The sequence below is a fragment of the Microtus oregoni genome, unplaced genomic scaffold (assembly GCF_018167655.1).
Source record: "Microtus oregoni isolate MIOR12 unplaced genomic scaffold, Mior012 000029F_ref0000214, whole genome shotgun sequence".
In the NCBI taxonomy this organism is placed as follows: Eukaryota; Metazoa; Chordata; class Mammalia; order Rodentia; family Cricetidae; genus Microtus; species Microtus oregoni.
In genome coordinates this window covers 11,267,563-11,277,134 of record NW_024543088.1, presented here as the reverse complement: position 1 = coordinate 11,277,134, position 9,572 = coordinate 11,267,563, and positions in this window count along the sequence as shown.

The window sequence follows — 9,572 nt, the reverse complement described above, 5'->3', positions numbered from 1 at the left end:
GTTTATGTGTGTTGGCACGTAACAGTCATAATTACAGAAAGAGGCTATGGATTTGAGAAGTGGGTGCCCAGGGGGAGTTATAGGGAGGAGGAGGGAATGATGTAAATACAGGTACTCGCATGTAAGTTCTGTATGGATGGGTAGACCTGCTGGTGAATGATACGTAATGTCTTGCCACTCAACAGCACAGCTTCCTATGTAAACAGCAGTCCTTCGGAAATTAGACAGAAAAAGCAAGCTGCCGGCAACTTTGGTCCCAGACCCAAATGTTCAGGAGGTGTTTTGGTGAAAAGTCCACACTGGACAAGGCCACTGGCCACTGTCCCTGTCTGCAGCAGAGAGACACATCTGGGAGTGGGAGGCGCCAGCGTGGAGCTGGGACCACTGCACTACACCTGCAGCAGCAGCTCATGTGTCCTCAGTTAACTCTGAGATGTGTTCACAGGGGCGCTGTGCAGGCTTGGGTGCACAGGAGCCAGTGGTGTGTAGTTACAGTTACATGAGAGAAGATTAAATGTGGGGATCAGTTGGCACAGCAGTCAAGGAACCCCATGATCTGCCGTATGCCAGCTGCAGATCCAGGAAAGAAGAAGGCTTGCGACAGTCACAGCCCAAAGGCCTGACACCTGGGGATGCCAGTGGTACAAAGCCATGACTGAGTCTCAGAGCCAGAGAACCAGCTTTTCCATCCCCAGGGCAGAAGATGGATGCCCCAGCTCAGGAAAAGGATTCATTCTTTATACTATTTGTTCCGTTTGGGCCTCAGTAGATTGGATGTTGCTCCCTTAAATATTGAAGGAAGATCTTCACCTAATCCAGGGATTCAGTGGGCTCTTCTAGAAACATACTCACAGACTCACCCGGAAACACCACTTTTATCAGCTAGCTGGGCATTCCAAAGCCCAGGGAGCTGAAACATACATTAGCAATTACAGAGCTGTGACACACTTGGTAATGGGCTCAACACTAGCAAGATTTGTGTGTGCACCATGGTGAGATCTCAGAGGACAAATCTGAGCATCTGTAAAGATAAGGTGTTAGCCAAAGGCGGGAGAGGCAGCTCAGTAAATAGAGCACTTGCTGCTCTTCCTGAGGATCCAGGTTCAGTTCCCAGTACCCACATGTCTCACAACTGTGACTCCAGTTCTGGGGAATCTGATGCCCTCTTCTGGCCTCCAGAGGCACTGCACACAAGTGGTGCACATGCACACACACAGACAAATACTCATACACATAAAAGAAAAATAAATAAGTCTTTAAAAAAAAGTTATTCTAGCTGGCACAGTGACACATGCCTGAAAGCCTAGCGCTTGGGAGGCTGAGGCAGGAGGACTTAGAATCTGAGGTCAGCCTGGGCTATAAAAATTGGGAAGGAAATTGAACTGTCTTAGTGATGACATATCAGATGTGAAAATCAGTTCTCCTCAAAGGATCTCCAGACACACAGGAGAGAAATAGCTCAAACTGACTGGTGGGAATGGGAAATTTTTAGCTCAAAGACTCTGATTAACTGAAAAACTGAAAGTCATAAAGAAGGGAAGTGGAGTTGGACCTAGGAGCTAGGGGATTTTCTCTTCTCTCTCTCTCTCTCTCTCTCTCTCTCTCTCTCTCTCTCTGTGTGTGTGTGTGTGTGTGTGTGTGTCTGTCTGTCTGTCTCTCTCTCTCTCTACACCACACACGCACACACGCACGCACACACACACACTCAAATATTGCCTTCTCAAGTGAGCACTGCCCTCTCCACCAATCACTGACCCTTCAGCTTCCCTTGCATGTTGGGCTTTCTCTGCAGAGCAACTTTTTCCACACAGTGGAAGATGTTCTCGCCTACTACTGGGCTTGTTTGTTTGTTTGTTTGTTTGGTGGCCGGGGAGACAAGGTTCACTATACAGCTCTGGCTGTCCTGGAACTCGCTATGTAAACTGGACTGGCCTCAAACTCACAGAGATCCATCTGCCTCTGGGTCTCTAAGGCAGGGATCAAAGGTGTGCAGTATAGGTAATGCCTGACCCAACTCGGGGCTTTTACCATCTTATAGGATCTGTCATCTGTCAAGTTTAGACTCTGCTAATCTCAGCTCTGAGGACAATCTCAAATTTTCAGGGTTTCTATTCCAGGGAGGTTAAACAAAGCTCGGGAAAAGGAAAGAGCCTGGTGGAGGGGAATGTTCCCTGGAAAACAAGACAATTGGAAGTCCTGATGGACCCACGTTGGGCTACAACTTCCCACCACTTACCAAAATTAAAGTTTCCAGACTTGGAGATTGGGGAAGGGGAAATCTGTTGGGGACATCGATCACTAGGGAACCAGGATTATTAAACACACCGGAGCCTCTTCTCAGGGGAGGAGGTAAAATACCTGCTTTCCTGCCCAGGAGGCTGGGAGTAGCTGTTAATGACCTGGTGACCTTCCTACTCTCACCCACCTTTTGCTATAGAGGTGGGCCTCTCCCAAATTCCCCAGAAAGTGTATCCCAGACTCTCTCTCCCTAGTCTTTTATCTATAGCTCCCAGTCAATAGAGCCTATCCTTAGGGAGGCCGGATGTCACATGTCCTGTATGGCCTGTTGACCTCTATGCTATGGAAACCACCCTCATGGTCACCCGTACTTTGAAAAGGAGTCTCTTGGTAATCACACCTTAAGCTTTACTGGGCACCTGGAATTGGACTGATTGTTGGCTGGGAACCTTTTCCCCAGTTGTACTGTGTTAGATGCTCCCAAGTCTGATCCAGGTTGATGGTGTCAGTCTCTTCCCTGCCTGGATACCTGAGGGACCCCCTCAGAAACGCCCCTGCAGTAGCCAGAAGAGAACCTCAGGTGTTATTCCTCAGGTACTGTCAACCTTGAGTTTTTTTGTTTGCTTTGGTTTTCTAAGATTTGTTTTGTTTTGTTTTTTTCTGGCCTTGTCTCTAGTGGCCTCAAGGCTGCTCTACTGAGGTCTGCTTTACCCCTCCATTCTGGCTTCCCTGAGCTCTGGATAGGCAAAGTTCGAGGGAACAATTTATTTCACTTTTAATCTTGGGTATACCTGTATGTCTGTAAGTGTACGCCACATAGGTGGGGTGCCTACTGAGACCAGAGGTGTGGGATCCCGATCGCAAACTGCCTGACATGCGGGCTAGGAATTGAACCTGGGTCCTCTTAGAAACCTCTGAGCCATCTCTCCAGTCCTGCCCACAAGTCTTACCTTTTATTTTGTAGCATAATCTCCCACCTAGAACTCAACAGCTAGAGTAAACTGCTGGCTCATAGTCACACACACAGGACATTTTCTGTTATGAGAATCAAACTCAGGTCGTGGGGGTTATATGGCAATGACAGTACCCACTGAACTCTCCAGTCCCCAAATTGCCAGGATTCTTAAATTATATGTATGGTGTTTTGACCGCATGTGTGTCTGTGAACGGCCTGCATGCCCGGTGCCCACAAGAATAGAAGAAAATATCAGATGCCCTGGAACTGGAGCTAAAGATGGGTGGAAGCTGCCATGTGAATGTTGGGAATAGAACCCAGGTCCTGACAAGAGCATCCAGTGCTCTTGACCACTGAACTATCTGTACCTCCCTTGCAGGTCTTTTGGGTCTTTTAATTCTCTCTTTGTCTCAGTCTTTGTCTCTCTGCTTTTCTCTGTCTCTTTCTCTATGTGCTTGTGTATGTGTGTGTGTTGTGTTTACCCATCGATCGATTTCCTTAGAGCTGGAGTTCAGGCAGTTGTGAGCCACAAGATGTGGGCTCTGCCCACCGAACCTCCGTTCTCTCTGACTGATAAGCAATCTCCCCAGCTCACCAATTTTCACTTTTTAAATGTGTCTGTACCCCACACTTGTCTTAAAGCTCACCTCCATCTCTTTCCGGCTCTAGTGATTGTGTTCATGGTGTTTATAGGAGTACTCAGGGTGCCTGCATAGAGAATAGTATTCCCTGGGACTCTTCCCAGCTTCGCAGGAGACAGGACGGGGGAGGCCCTTGCTTGCTTCCTAAACCTTCCAGACCCCCACTCAGGGAACAGAGTGTGCAGCCACTTGCAATGTAGCAGAAGACCTTTGGTAAGTGGTTCAGGGACGCTCTCCCCCCCACCCCCAGTGGAGAGCCTGTGGTGGAGATGCAAGTCCACTCCACCCAAGAAGAGTGTGTTAATAGCCAGCCTACATGGCCATTAAATCACAGAGCACACATTAAGATTCTGGTTGCGGCAGCAGAGAGCACTTATCAGAGGTGAAGCTTCTGGAAATGCCATTTATCTCAATGGAGAGCTGCTGAGACAGAACAAAAAGGCAGGGATGTGGCGCGAGGAGGGGCGGTGGGATGGGGTGGGATTCCTGGCAGGGCCACCTGCAGCATGCCACACCACCACACCGCTGCTGCACCTGCACTGTCAGAACTGAAACTCCTGCATCCCAAGGCACTGAATAGCTGTGTCCTGGGACTTGGCTTGGGCCAGGCTCTGTGCCAAAAGTCTCCACTGCCGTCCTTCCGTGCAGCCCTCCAGGGGACAAATTATCCCTACCAGGGTCTGGAAAGATGACTTTTGCAGATGACCTGAATTTGACTACCAGCATCCATGTCTGATGCTTGAACTTCTGCGCCCACGCACACGCGCGTGCACACACACACACACACACACAGAGAGAGAGAGAAGAGAGAGAGAGAGAGAGAAGAGAGAGAGAGAGAGAGATCACACAATTAAAAATAAAATAAACCTTTAAAAAAGTTATCCCTGCCATTACCAGAAACATGGCCGATAGTCAAGGGGAGACACAGAGAGAGACAGAGACAGAGAGAGACAGCGAGAGCTCGCTGCAGAGCTGGAGTCCAACGGATCTGCGCTCTGCTGTGGAATCATTTGGGGATCTTGGGAATTCCTGGTCTTTCTGTACCTATGCTTTAGCAAACCTCCCAGGGGCTAACCCATCCAGCCATGCCTCTCTGCTTCTGAAGAGAGAGTCTTGTAAAAGAAAAATATATGTTTGTTCCTGGAAATAATGTGTCCCCAAGACACCTGTCTTTTGGTCCAGGCGGTTTCACCAAAAGTACCCCACAGCTCCAAGGTTATGAAGTCACTGTCTCATGCCAGACCTTGCCCCGAGACCTTCAGGACTCAATACTCGCTGTGTCACTGTGTGTGACAGGTCACTTAGACTACTGTCCTGGGAGTTCTGAAGGATAATTAGTGCATCCATTCATTAGCATGCTATTAGTGGTTTGCCTGTGAAGGACAGCCATTTGTCAACAGAGAGCAAGACAGCTGGGGCCAGGCAGTGACTTGAGAGAGAGCAATCCAGGCGCGGCAGTGGCACTGACCAGCTGCTATTTAAAAATGTGGGGGTCGCTCAGACATTTAGCATCAATGCTCTTCCGTCACCATGGCAACGTGGGACCACTATGCCTAGCTGCCAGGGAGCAGTATTTGCGCGTCCTCCACATGCCATGTCATGGCATCTCTCCCCTTCACTTCTCTTGCCAGGCTGCCCCATGTTCATTAAAGGAGCGTTAACCGGCACGTGATGGCGAGGGACAGGGCACAGGAGACAGGGCCAGTCCTAGGAAGTTATGAAGGTACAGGCTTGCTCTACAGGTACAAATTAGATATCATTACAAAATAACTTGGCTTTGCTTCAGCTGCTCAAAAGAATATTCAGAGCAATGTTGATCTGGAGGATAAACAAGACAAACAAAGAGACCAGGCATATCTTATTCTGAATGTCACATGTCAGTAGTTAGAAGACAAAACAACAACAACAAAATGCCATTTCACATGTCAGCTGTAGTTACCTGCATAAGACTACACAAGATTGCTCGGCATTGGTGGCATGTGCCTTTAATCCCAGCACTCGGGAGGCAGAGGCGGGCGGATCTATGTGAGTTCAAGGCTAGCATGGTCTACTTAGCTAGTTCTAGGGCAGCCAGAGCTGTTACACAGAGAAGCCTTGTCTTGGGGGTGGAGGGGGGGGAAGACCACACAAGATCAAGACATACTCCTAGGTAGATGGCCTTCAGGCCAAGCCTTGTACAGAGGAGCTATTGGCTGTGACAGTCCCTTGAGAAGAAGAAGATTCGTTCTTTGCTGAGGATGTGTCACTGCCTGGTGATGGAGGAAGGTCATTGGTTAAATAAAAAGAAACTGCTTGGCCCTCATTGGTTAGAAGATAGGTGGGAGGAGTAAACAGAACAGAACGCTGGGAGGAAGAGGAAGTGAGCTCAGACTCCACAGCTCTCCTCTCAGGAGCAGACGCCTCAGAGAGATGCCATGCTCCGCTCTCCTGGGTAGACGCACGCGATGAAGCAAGCCGCCAGGTTAGACATGCTGAATCTTTCCCGGTAAGACCGGTGCTCACAGATTATTAGAGATGGGTTGATCGGGATATCAGAATTAGCCAGTAAGGGCTAGAGCTAAAGGGCCAAGAAGTGTTTAAATGAATACAGTTTGTGTGTTGTTATTTCAGGCATAAGCTAGCCAGGAGGCCGGGGTGCTGGGAACGCAGCCCCGTCGCTCCCTATTACTACAAATGGCACCCAACGTGGGGCCCGAACCCACGACCCTGAGATTAAGAGTCTCATGCTCTACCGACTGAGCTAGCCGGGTGGCCAGGGTGCTGGGAACGCAGAACCCGTCGCTCCCTATTACTACAGCCTGGCTCCCCACGCTCATGCACATGTGGTCAGCACTGTCTGGATTTAGCGGGTTAGAAAGACAAAAAGGACATGACACAGGGAGCGGGCATGTCGGTGAGTCTATGGGGGAGGTAGAAGAGGGCAGTGTGGGTAGATATGATCATATTTCCTAGAATTTGTCTACGAAATTGCCAGAAATGTTGCTGTATGGACTGTGGGAACCCAAGCTTCCGGCCTGTGTCAGATGACACGGAGTAACGGAAACTCGAGTTCAGAAGCCGACACGATGAGCCACGGTGATGTGATGAATGCTTATTATTGGCAGTCACCAGCAGACCAACTTTCTCCAGAGACCTCCAGTCATCACCAGAGCGTGGCATGGCTTTGGTTTCAAGTCCTCAGGGGCCAAGCTGATGTTCTCCGCAGTTGTCTTCCTAACACCCCAAGAAGATCCCCTGTCTTCACTTCAAGTATACCATTTCTAGTTGCTCTTGAAGGCCCAAATAGTGCAACAATGCACATGGCAGCTTGACCTTGTGTTACGGTTTAATAAAAAAATAAAAGTCCCCGAGTGGGCAGTGGGCCATGAGGCCATGCTGTAGGTCCCAGAGCAGCGGGCATCCAGTCTTGAGACCATGGCAGGCCACGGAAGGCAGCCAGTCTCAGGCAGGGAGCCACATGGTGGGTGAGAGACTGAGATGGGTAGGCGTGGCACGATACCATGCCGCAGGTCTCTGAATACATGGTGAGAGACCACACCTCGGGTGAGAGACAGAGACCTATTAGGCATGCCATGCAGAGAAAGTGGGTATTTATTTAGTGGATTATGGAGGGGAAACAGGGAAAGGGGAGAAGGGAAAAGAGTAGAGAGAGAGAGAGAGAGAGAGAGAGAGAGAATGGGGAGGGGGAAGGAAGAAGTGGGGAGAAGAGAGAGAGGCAGAAGCTGCCACTTAGGAAGAGAGACAGAAAGGAAGGAGCTCAGACTGGAATCTGAGCAAGATCCCCCTGCCTCGGTGGTGGGCTGGGAGAGGGGAGTGGGCGGGACTTGTCTCTTAAAGGGACATGTCAACCATGACGCCTTGTACATGGCACCCTGACCTTACACGTGGCGGTGTGACTTTAGATGTAGACCTTATTGCTCTGGGGTGTCACTCAAATCCTGGCCACCTTTTAGATTACTTGCTAATTGAATTGCCATGCCATGGCCAAATAAGGTATGTGCTGCTCCTCAAACCCAGGAATTATGTCTTTTCCTCTGTAGTAAGAGGAATGATATATAAAGCCTGTTCTTTACCTCAGGAGGAACAGGCCTAGGACTACTGGATTCCTGAAAATTCTCATAATACAAGCACACCTAAGAAATTTTATGTAGTACAAATCCATCCTGTGTCCACACACGGACCCATACTGTGTTCGCAGTAGCTTTCAAAATAGCTCCAACATCTGTGAGTGAATGAATAAGTAAACTGTGGTGTATTCTTACTGTGGGATCGTTCGGCAATAAAACAGAGCGAACCAACAACTCTCCCAGCATAGATGAATGGAACCACAAAACCATTACGCTGATCCAAAGAAGACAGACACAGAACACAGGCTGTGTGGTTCCGTGTGCTGGCTGCTCTTCAGAAGAGGAAAATCATCTGCAGAGATAGAAAGCACTTCTCAGCTTTGGGATGGGGCAGGGGAGACAGAAAGCATGCCCTGGGACTCTGGAGCCGGGCCCACGTCGGTGAGACTCTGTGGCGACTGGAGAGCTGGGGCTGGACTCGCACACATTTGTTAAAATATGGCATATTGCGTACCTGAAACTGGGTTTCTTGTGTTTCCGCCCTAACTTCCCTCAGTGACAGACTCTCACCTAGAAGTTTAAGTAGAAATAAACTCTTTCCTCTGAAAACTGGAATTGGAGGCACTGGTCCATCTAATTGACTGGTAAAATCCCCTGCAACTAAGAACAGCATGGGACCAGCTGATCTAATAGGCTAAAAGCTATTCCTTACCCTCCTCTGTATCAGATTTAATATCAAGATAAATATTAAAAAAACAAACTTTGGAATATATTAACTTAACAAACCCTCTTTTCCACCAGGGGCTAAGAATGCTATCAGCTACTTCTGAGGCCAATAGCTGAGATCCACCTGTCTGCTCTAACTGTCCACTTAAGGTTTCCGTAAATGTATTTTAAAGAATAATTTGATGTATAACTTCCTTTGTTCTTTTCCTATAAGAACTCCATGAAGCTACCTCCACATTCAGATGCTGTATGGGGACAGCTAGATTCCCAAGCCATGGTCACTGAAATTTGGCCCCAGAATAAAGTGCCTCTTATTCCATTTGAGGTGACATGTGTGTGTGCACTTCTTCTCAGGGCTTTTGGCCAAGGTTCTTCTCATAGCAACAGAAAAAGAAGATGGGAACACAGGCTCAAGCCCTCGAGTGGAGACTTCTCCCAGACACTTGCTGGACGTCTCGCTCACAGGACTGTGAGCACTGCTTACACGGGCGCTGGCCTTACTTTCTGTGTTTCTGTGATCTGGTTTCACCTTGCCAGCTGCGATCCAGTCGGGTTCCCCTGAAGACACCACCTTGGTTAATTAAATTCCTTATCAACCCTCTGAAATAAAGACTTCAATAAAACTTAAATAAAAACGCACTGGGTTGTGTGGTACCTGTCAAGATGCTGAAGTCCAAGTCTGTCCTAGAGAAGCCCGACCCCTGTCTCGGGTATGGCTTTCTTTCTTCACTTGACCAATCCTTCTCCTAACACGTATGCTTAAAAAATCTATATTTAAAATGACTTTTAGCAAACTCTAACTTTGTTTTCATACTGGCTCATCCTGAAATTCTTTCCTGGGGTGAATCCAAAGATTGGGTTTTCTATCTGAATGGAGGTCCCCAAGGGAACTCCCTGGGCTGCTGCTGTAGACAACATGGTTCTGTGTCTCTCCCTGTGCTGACA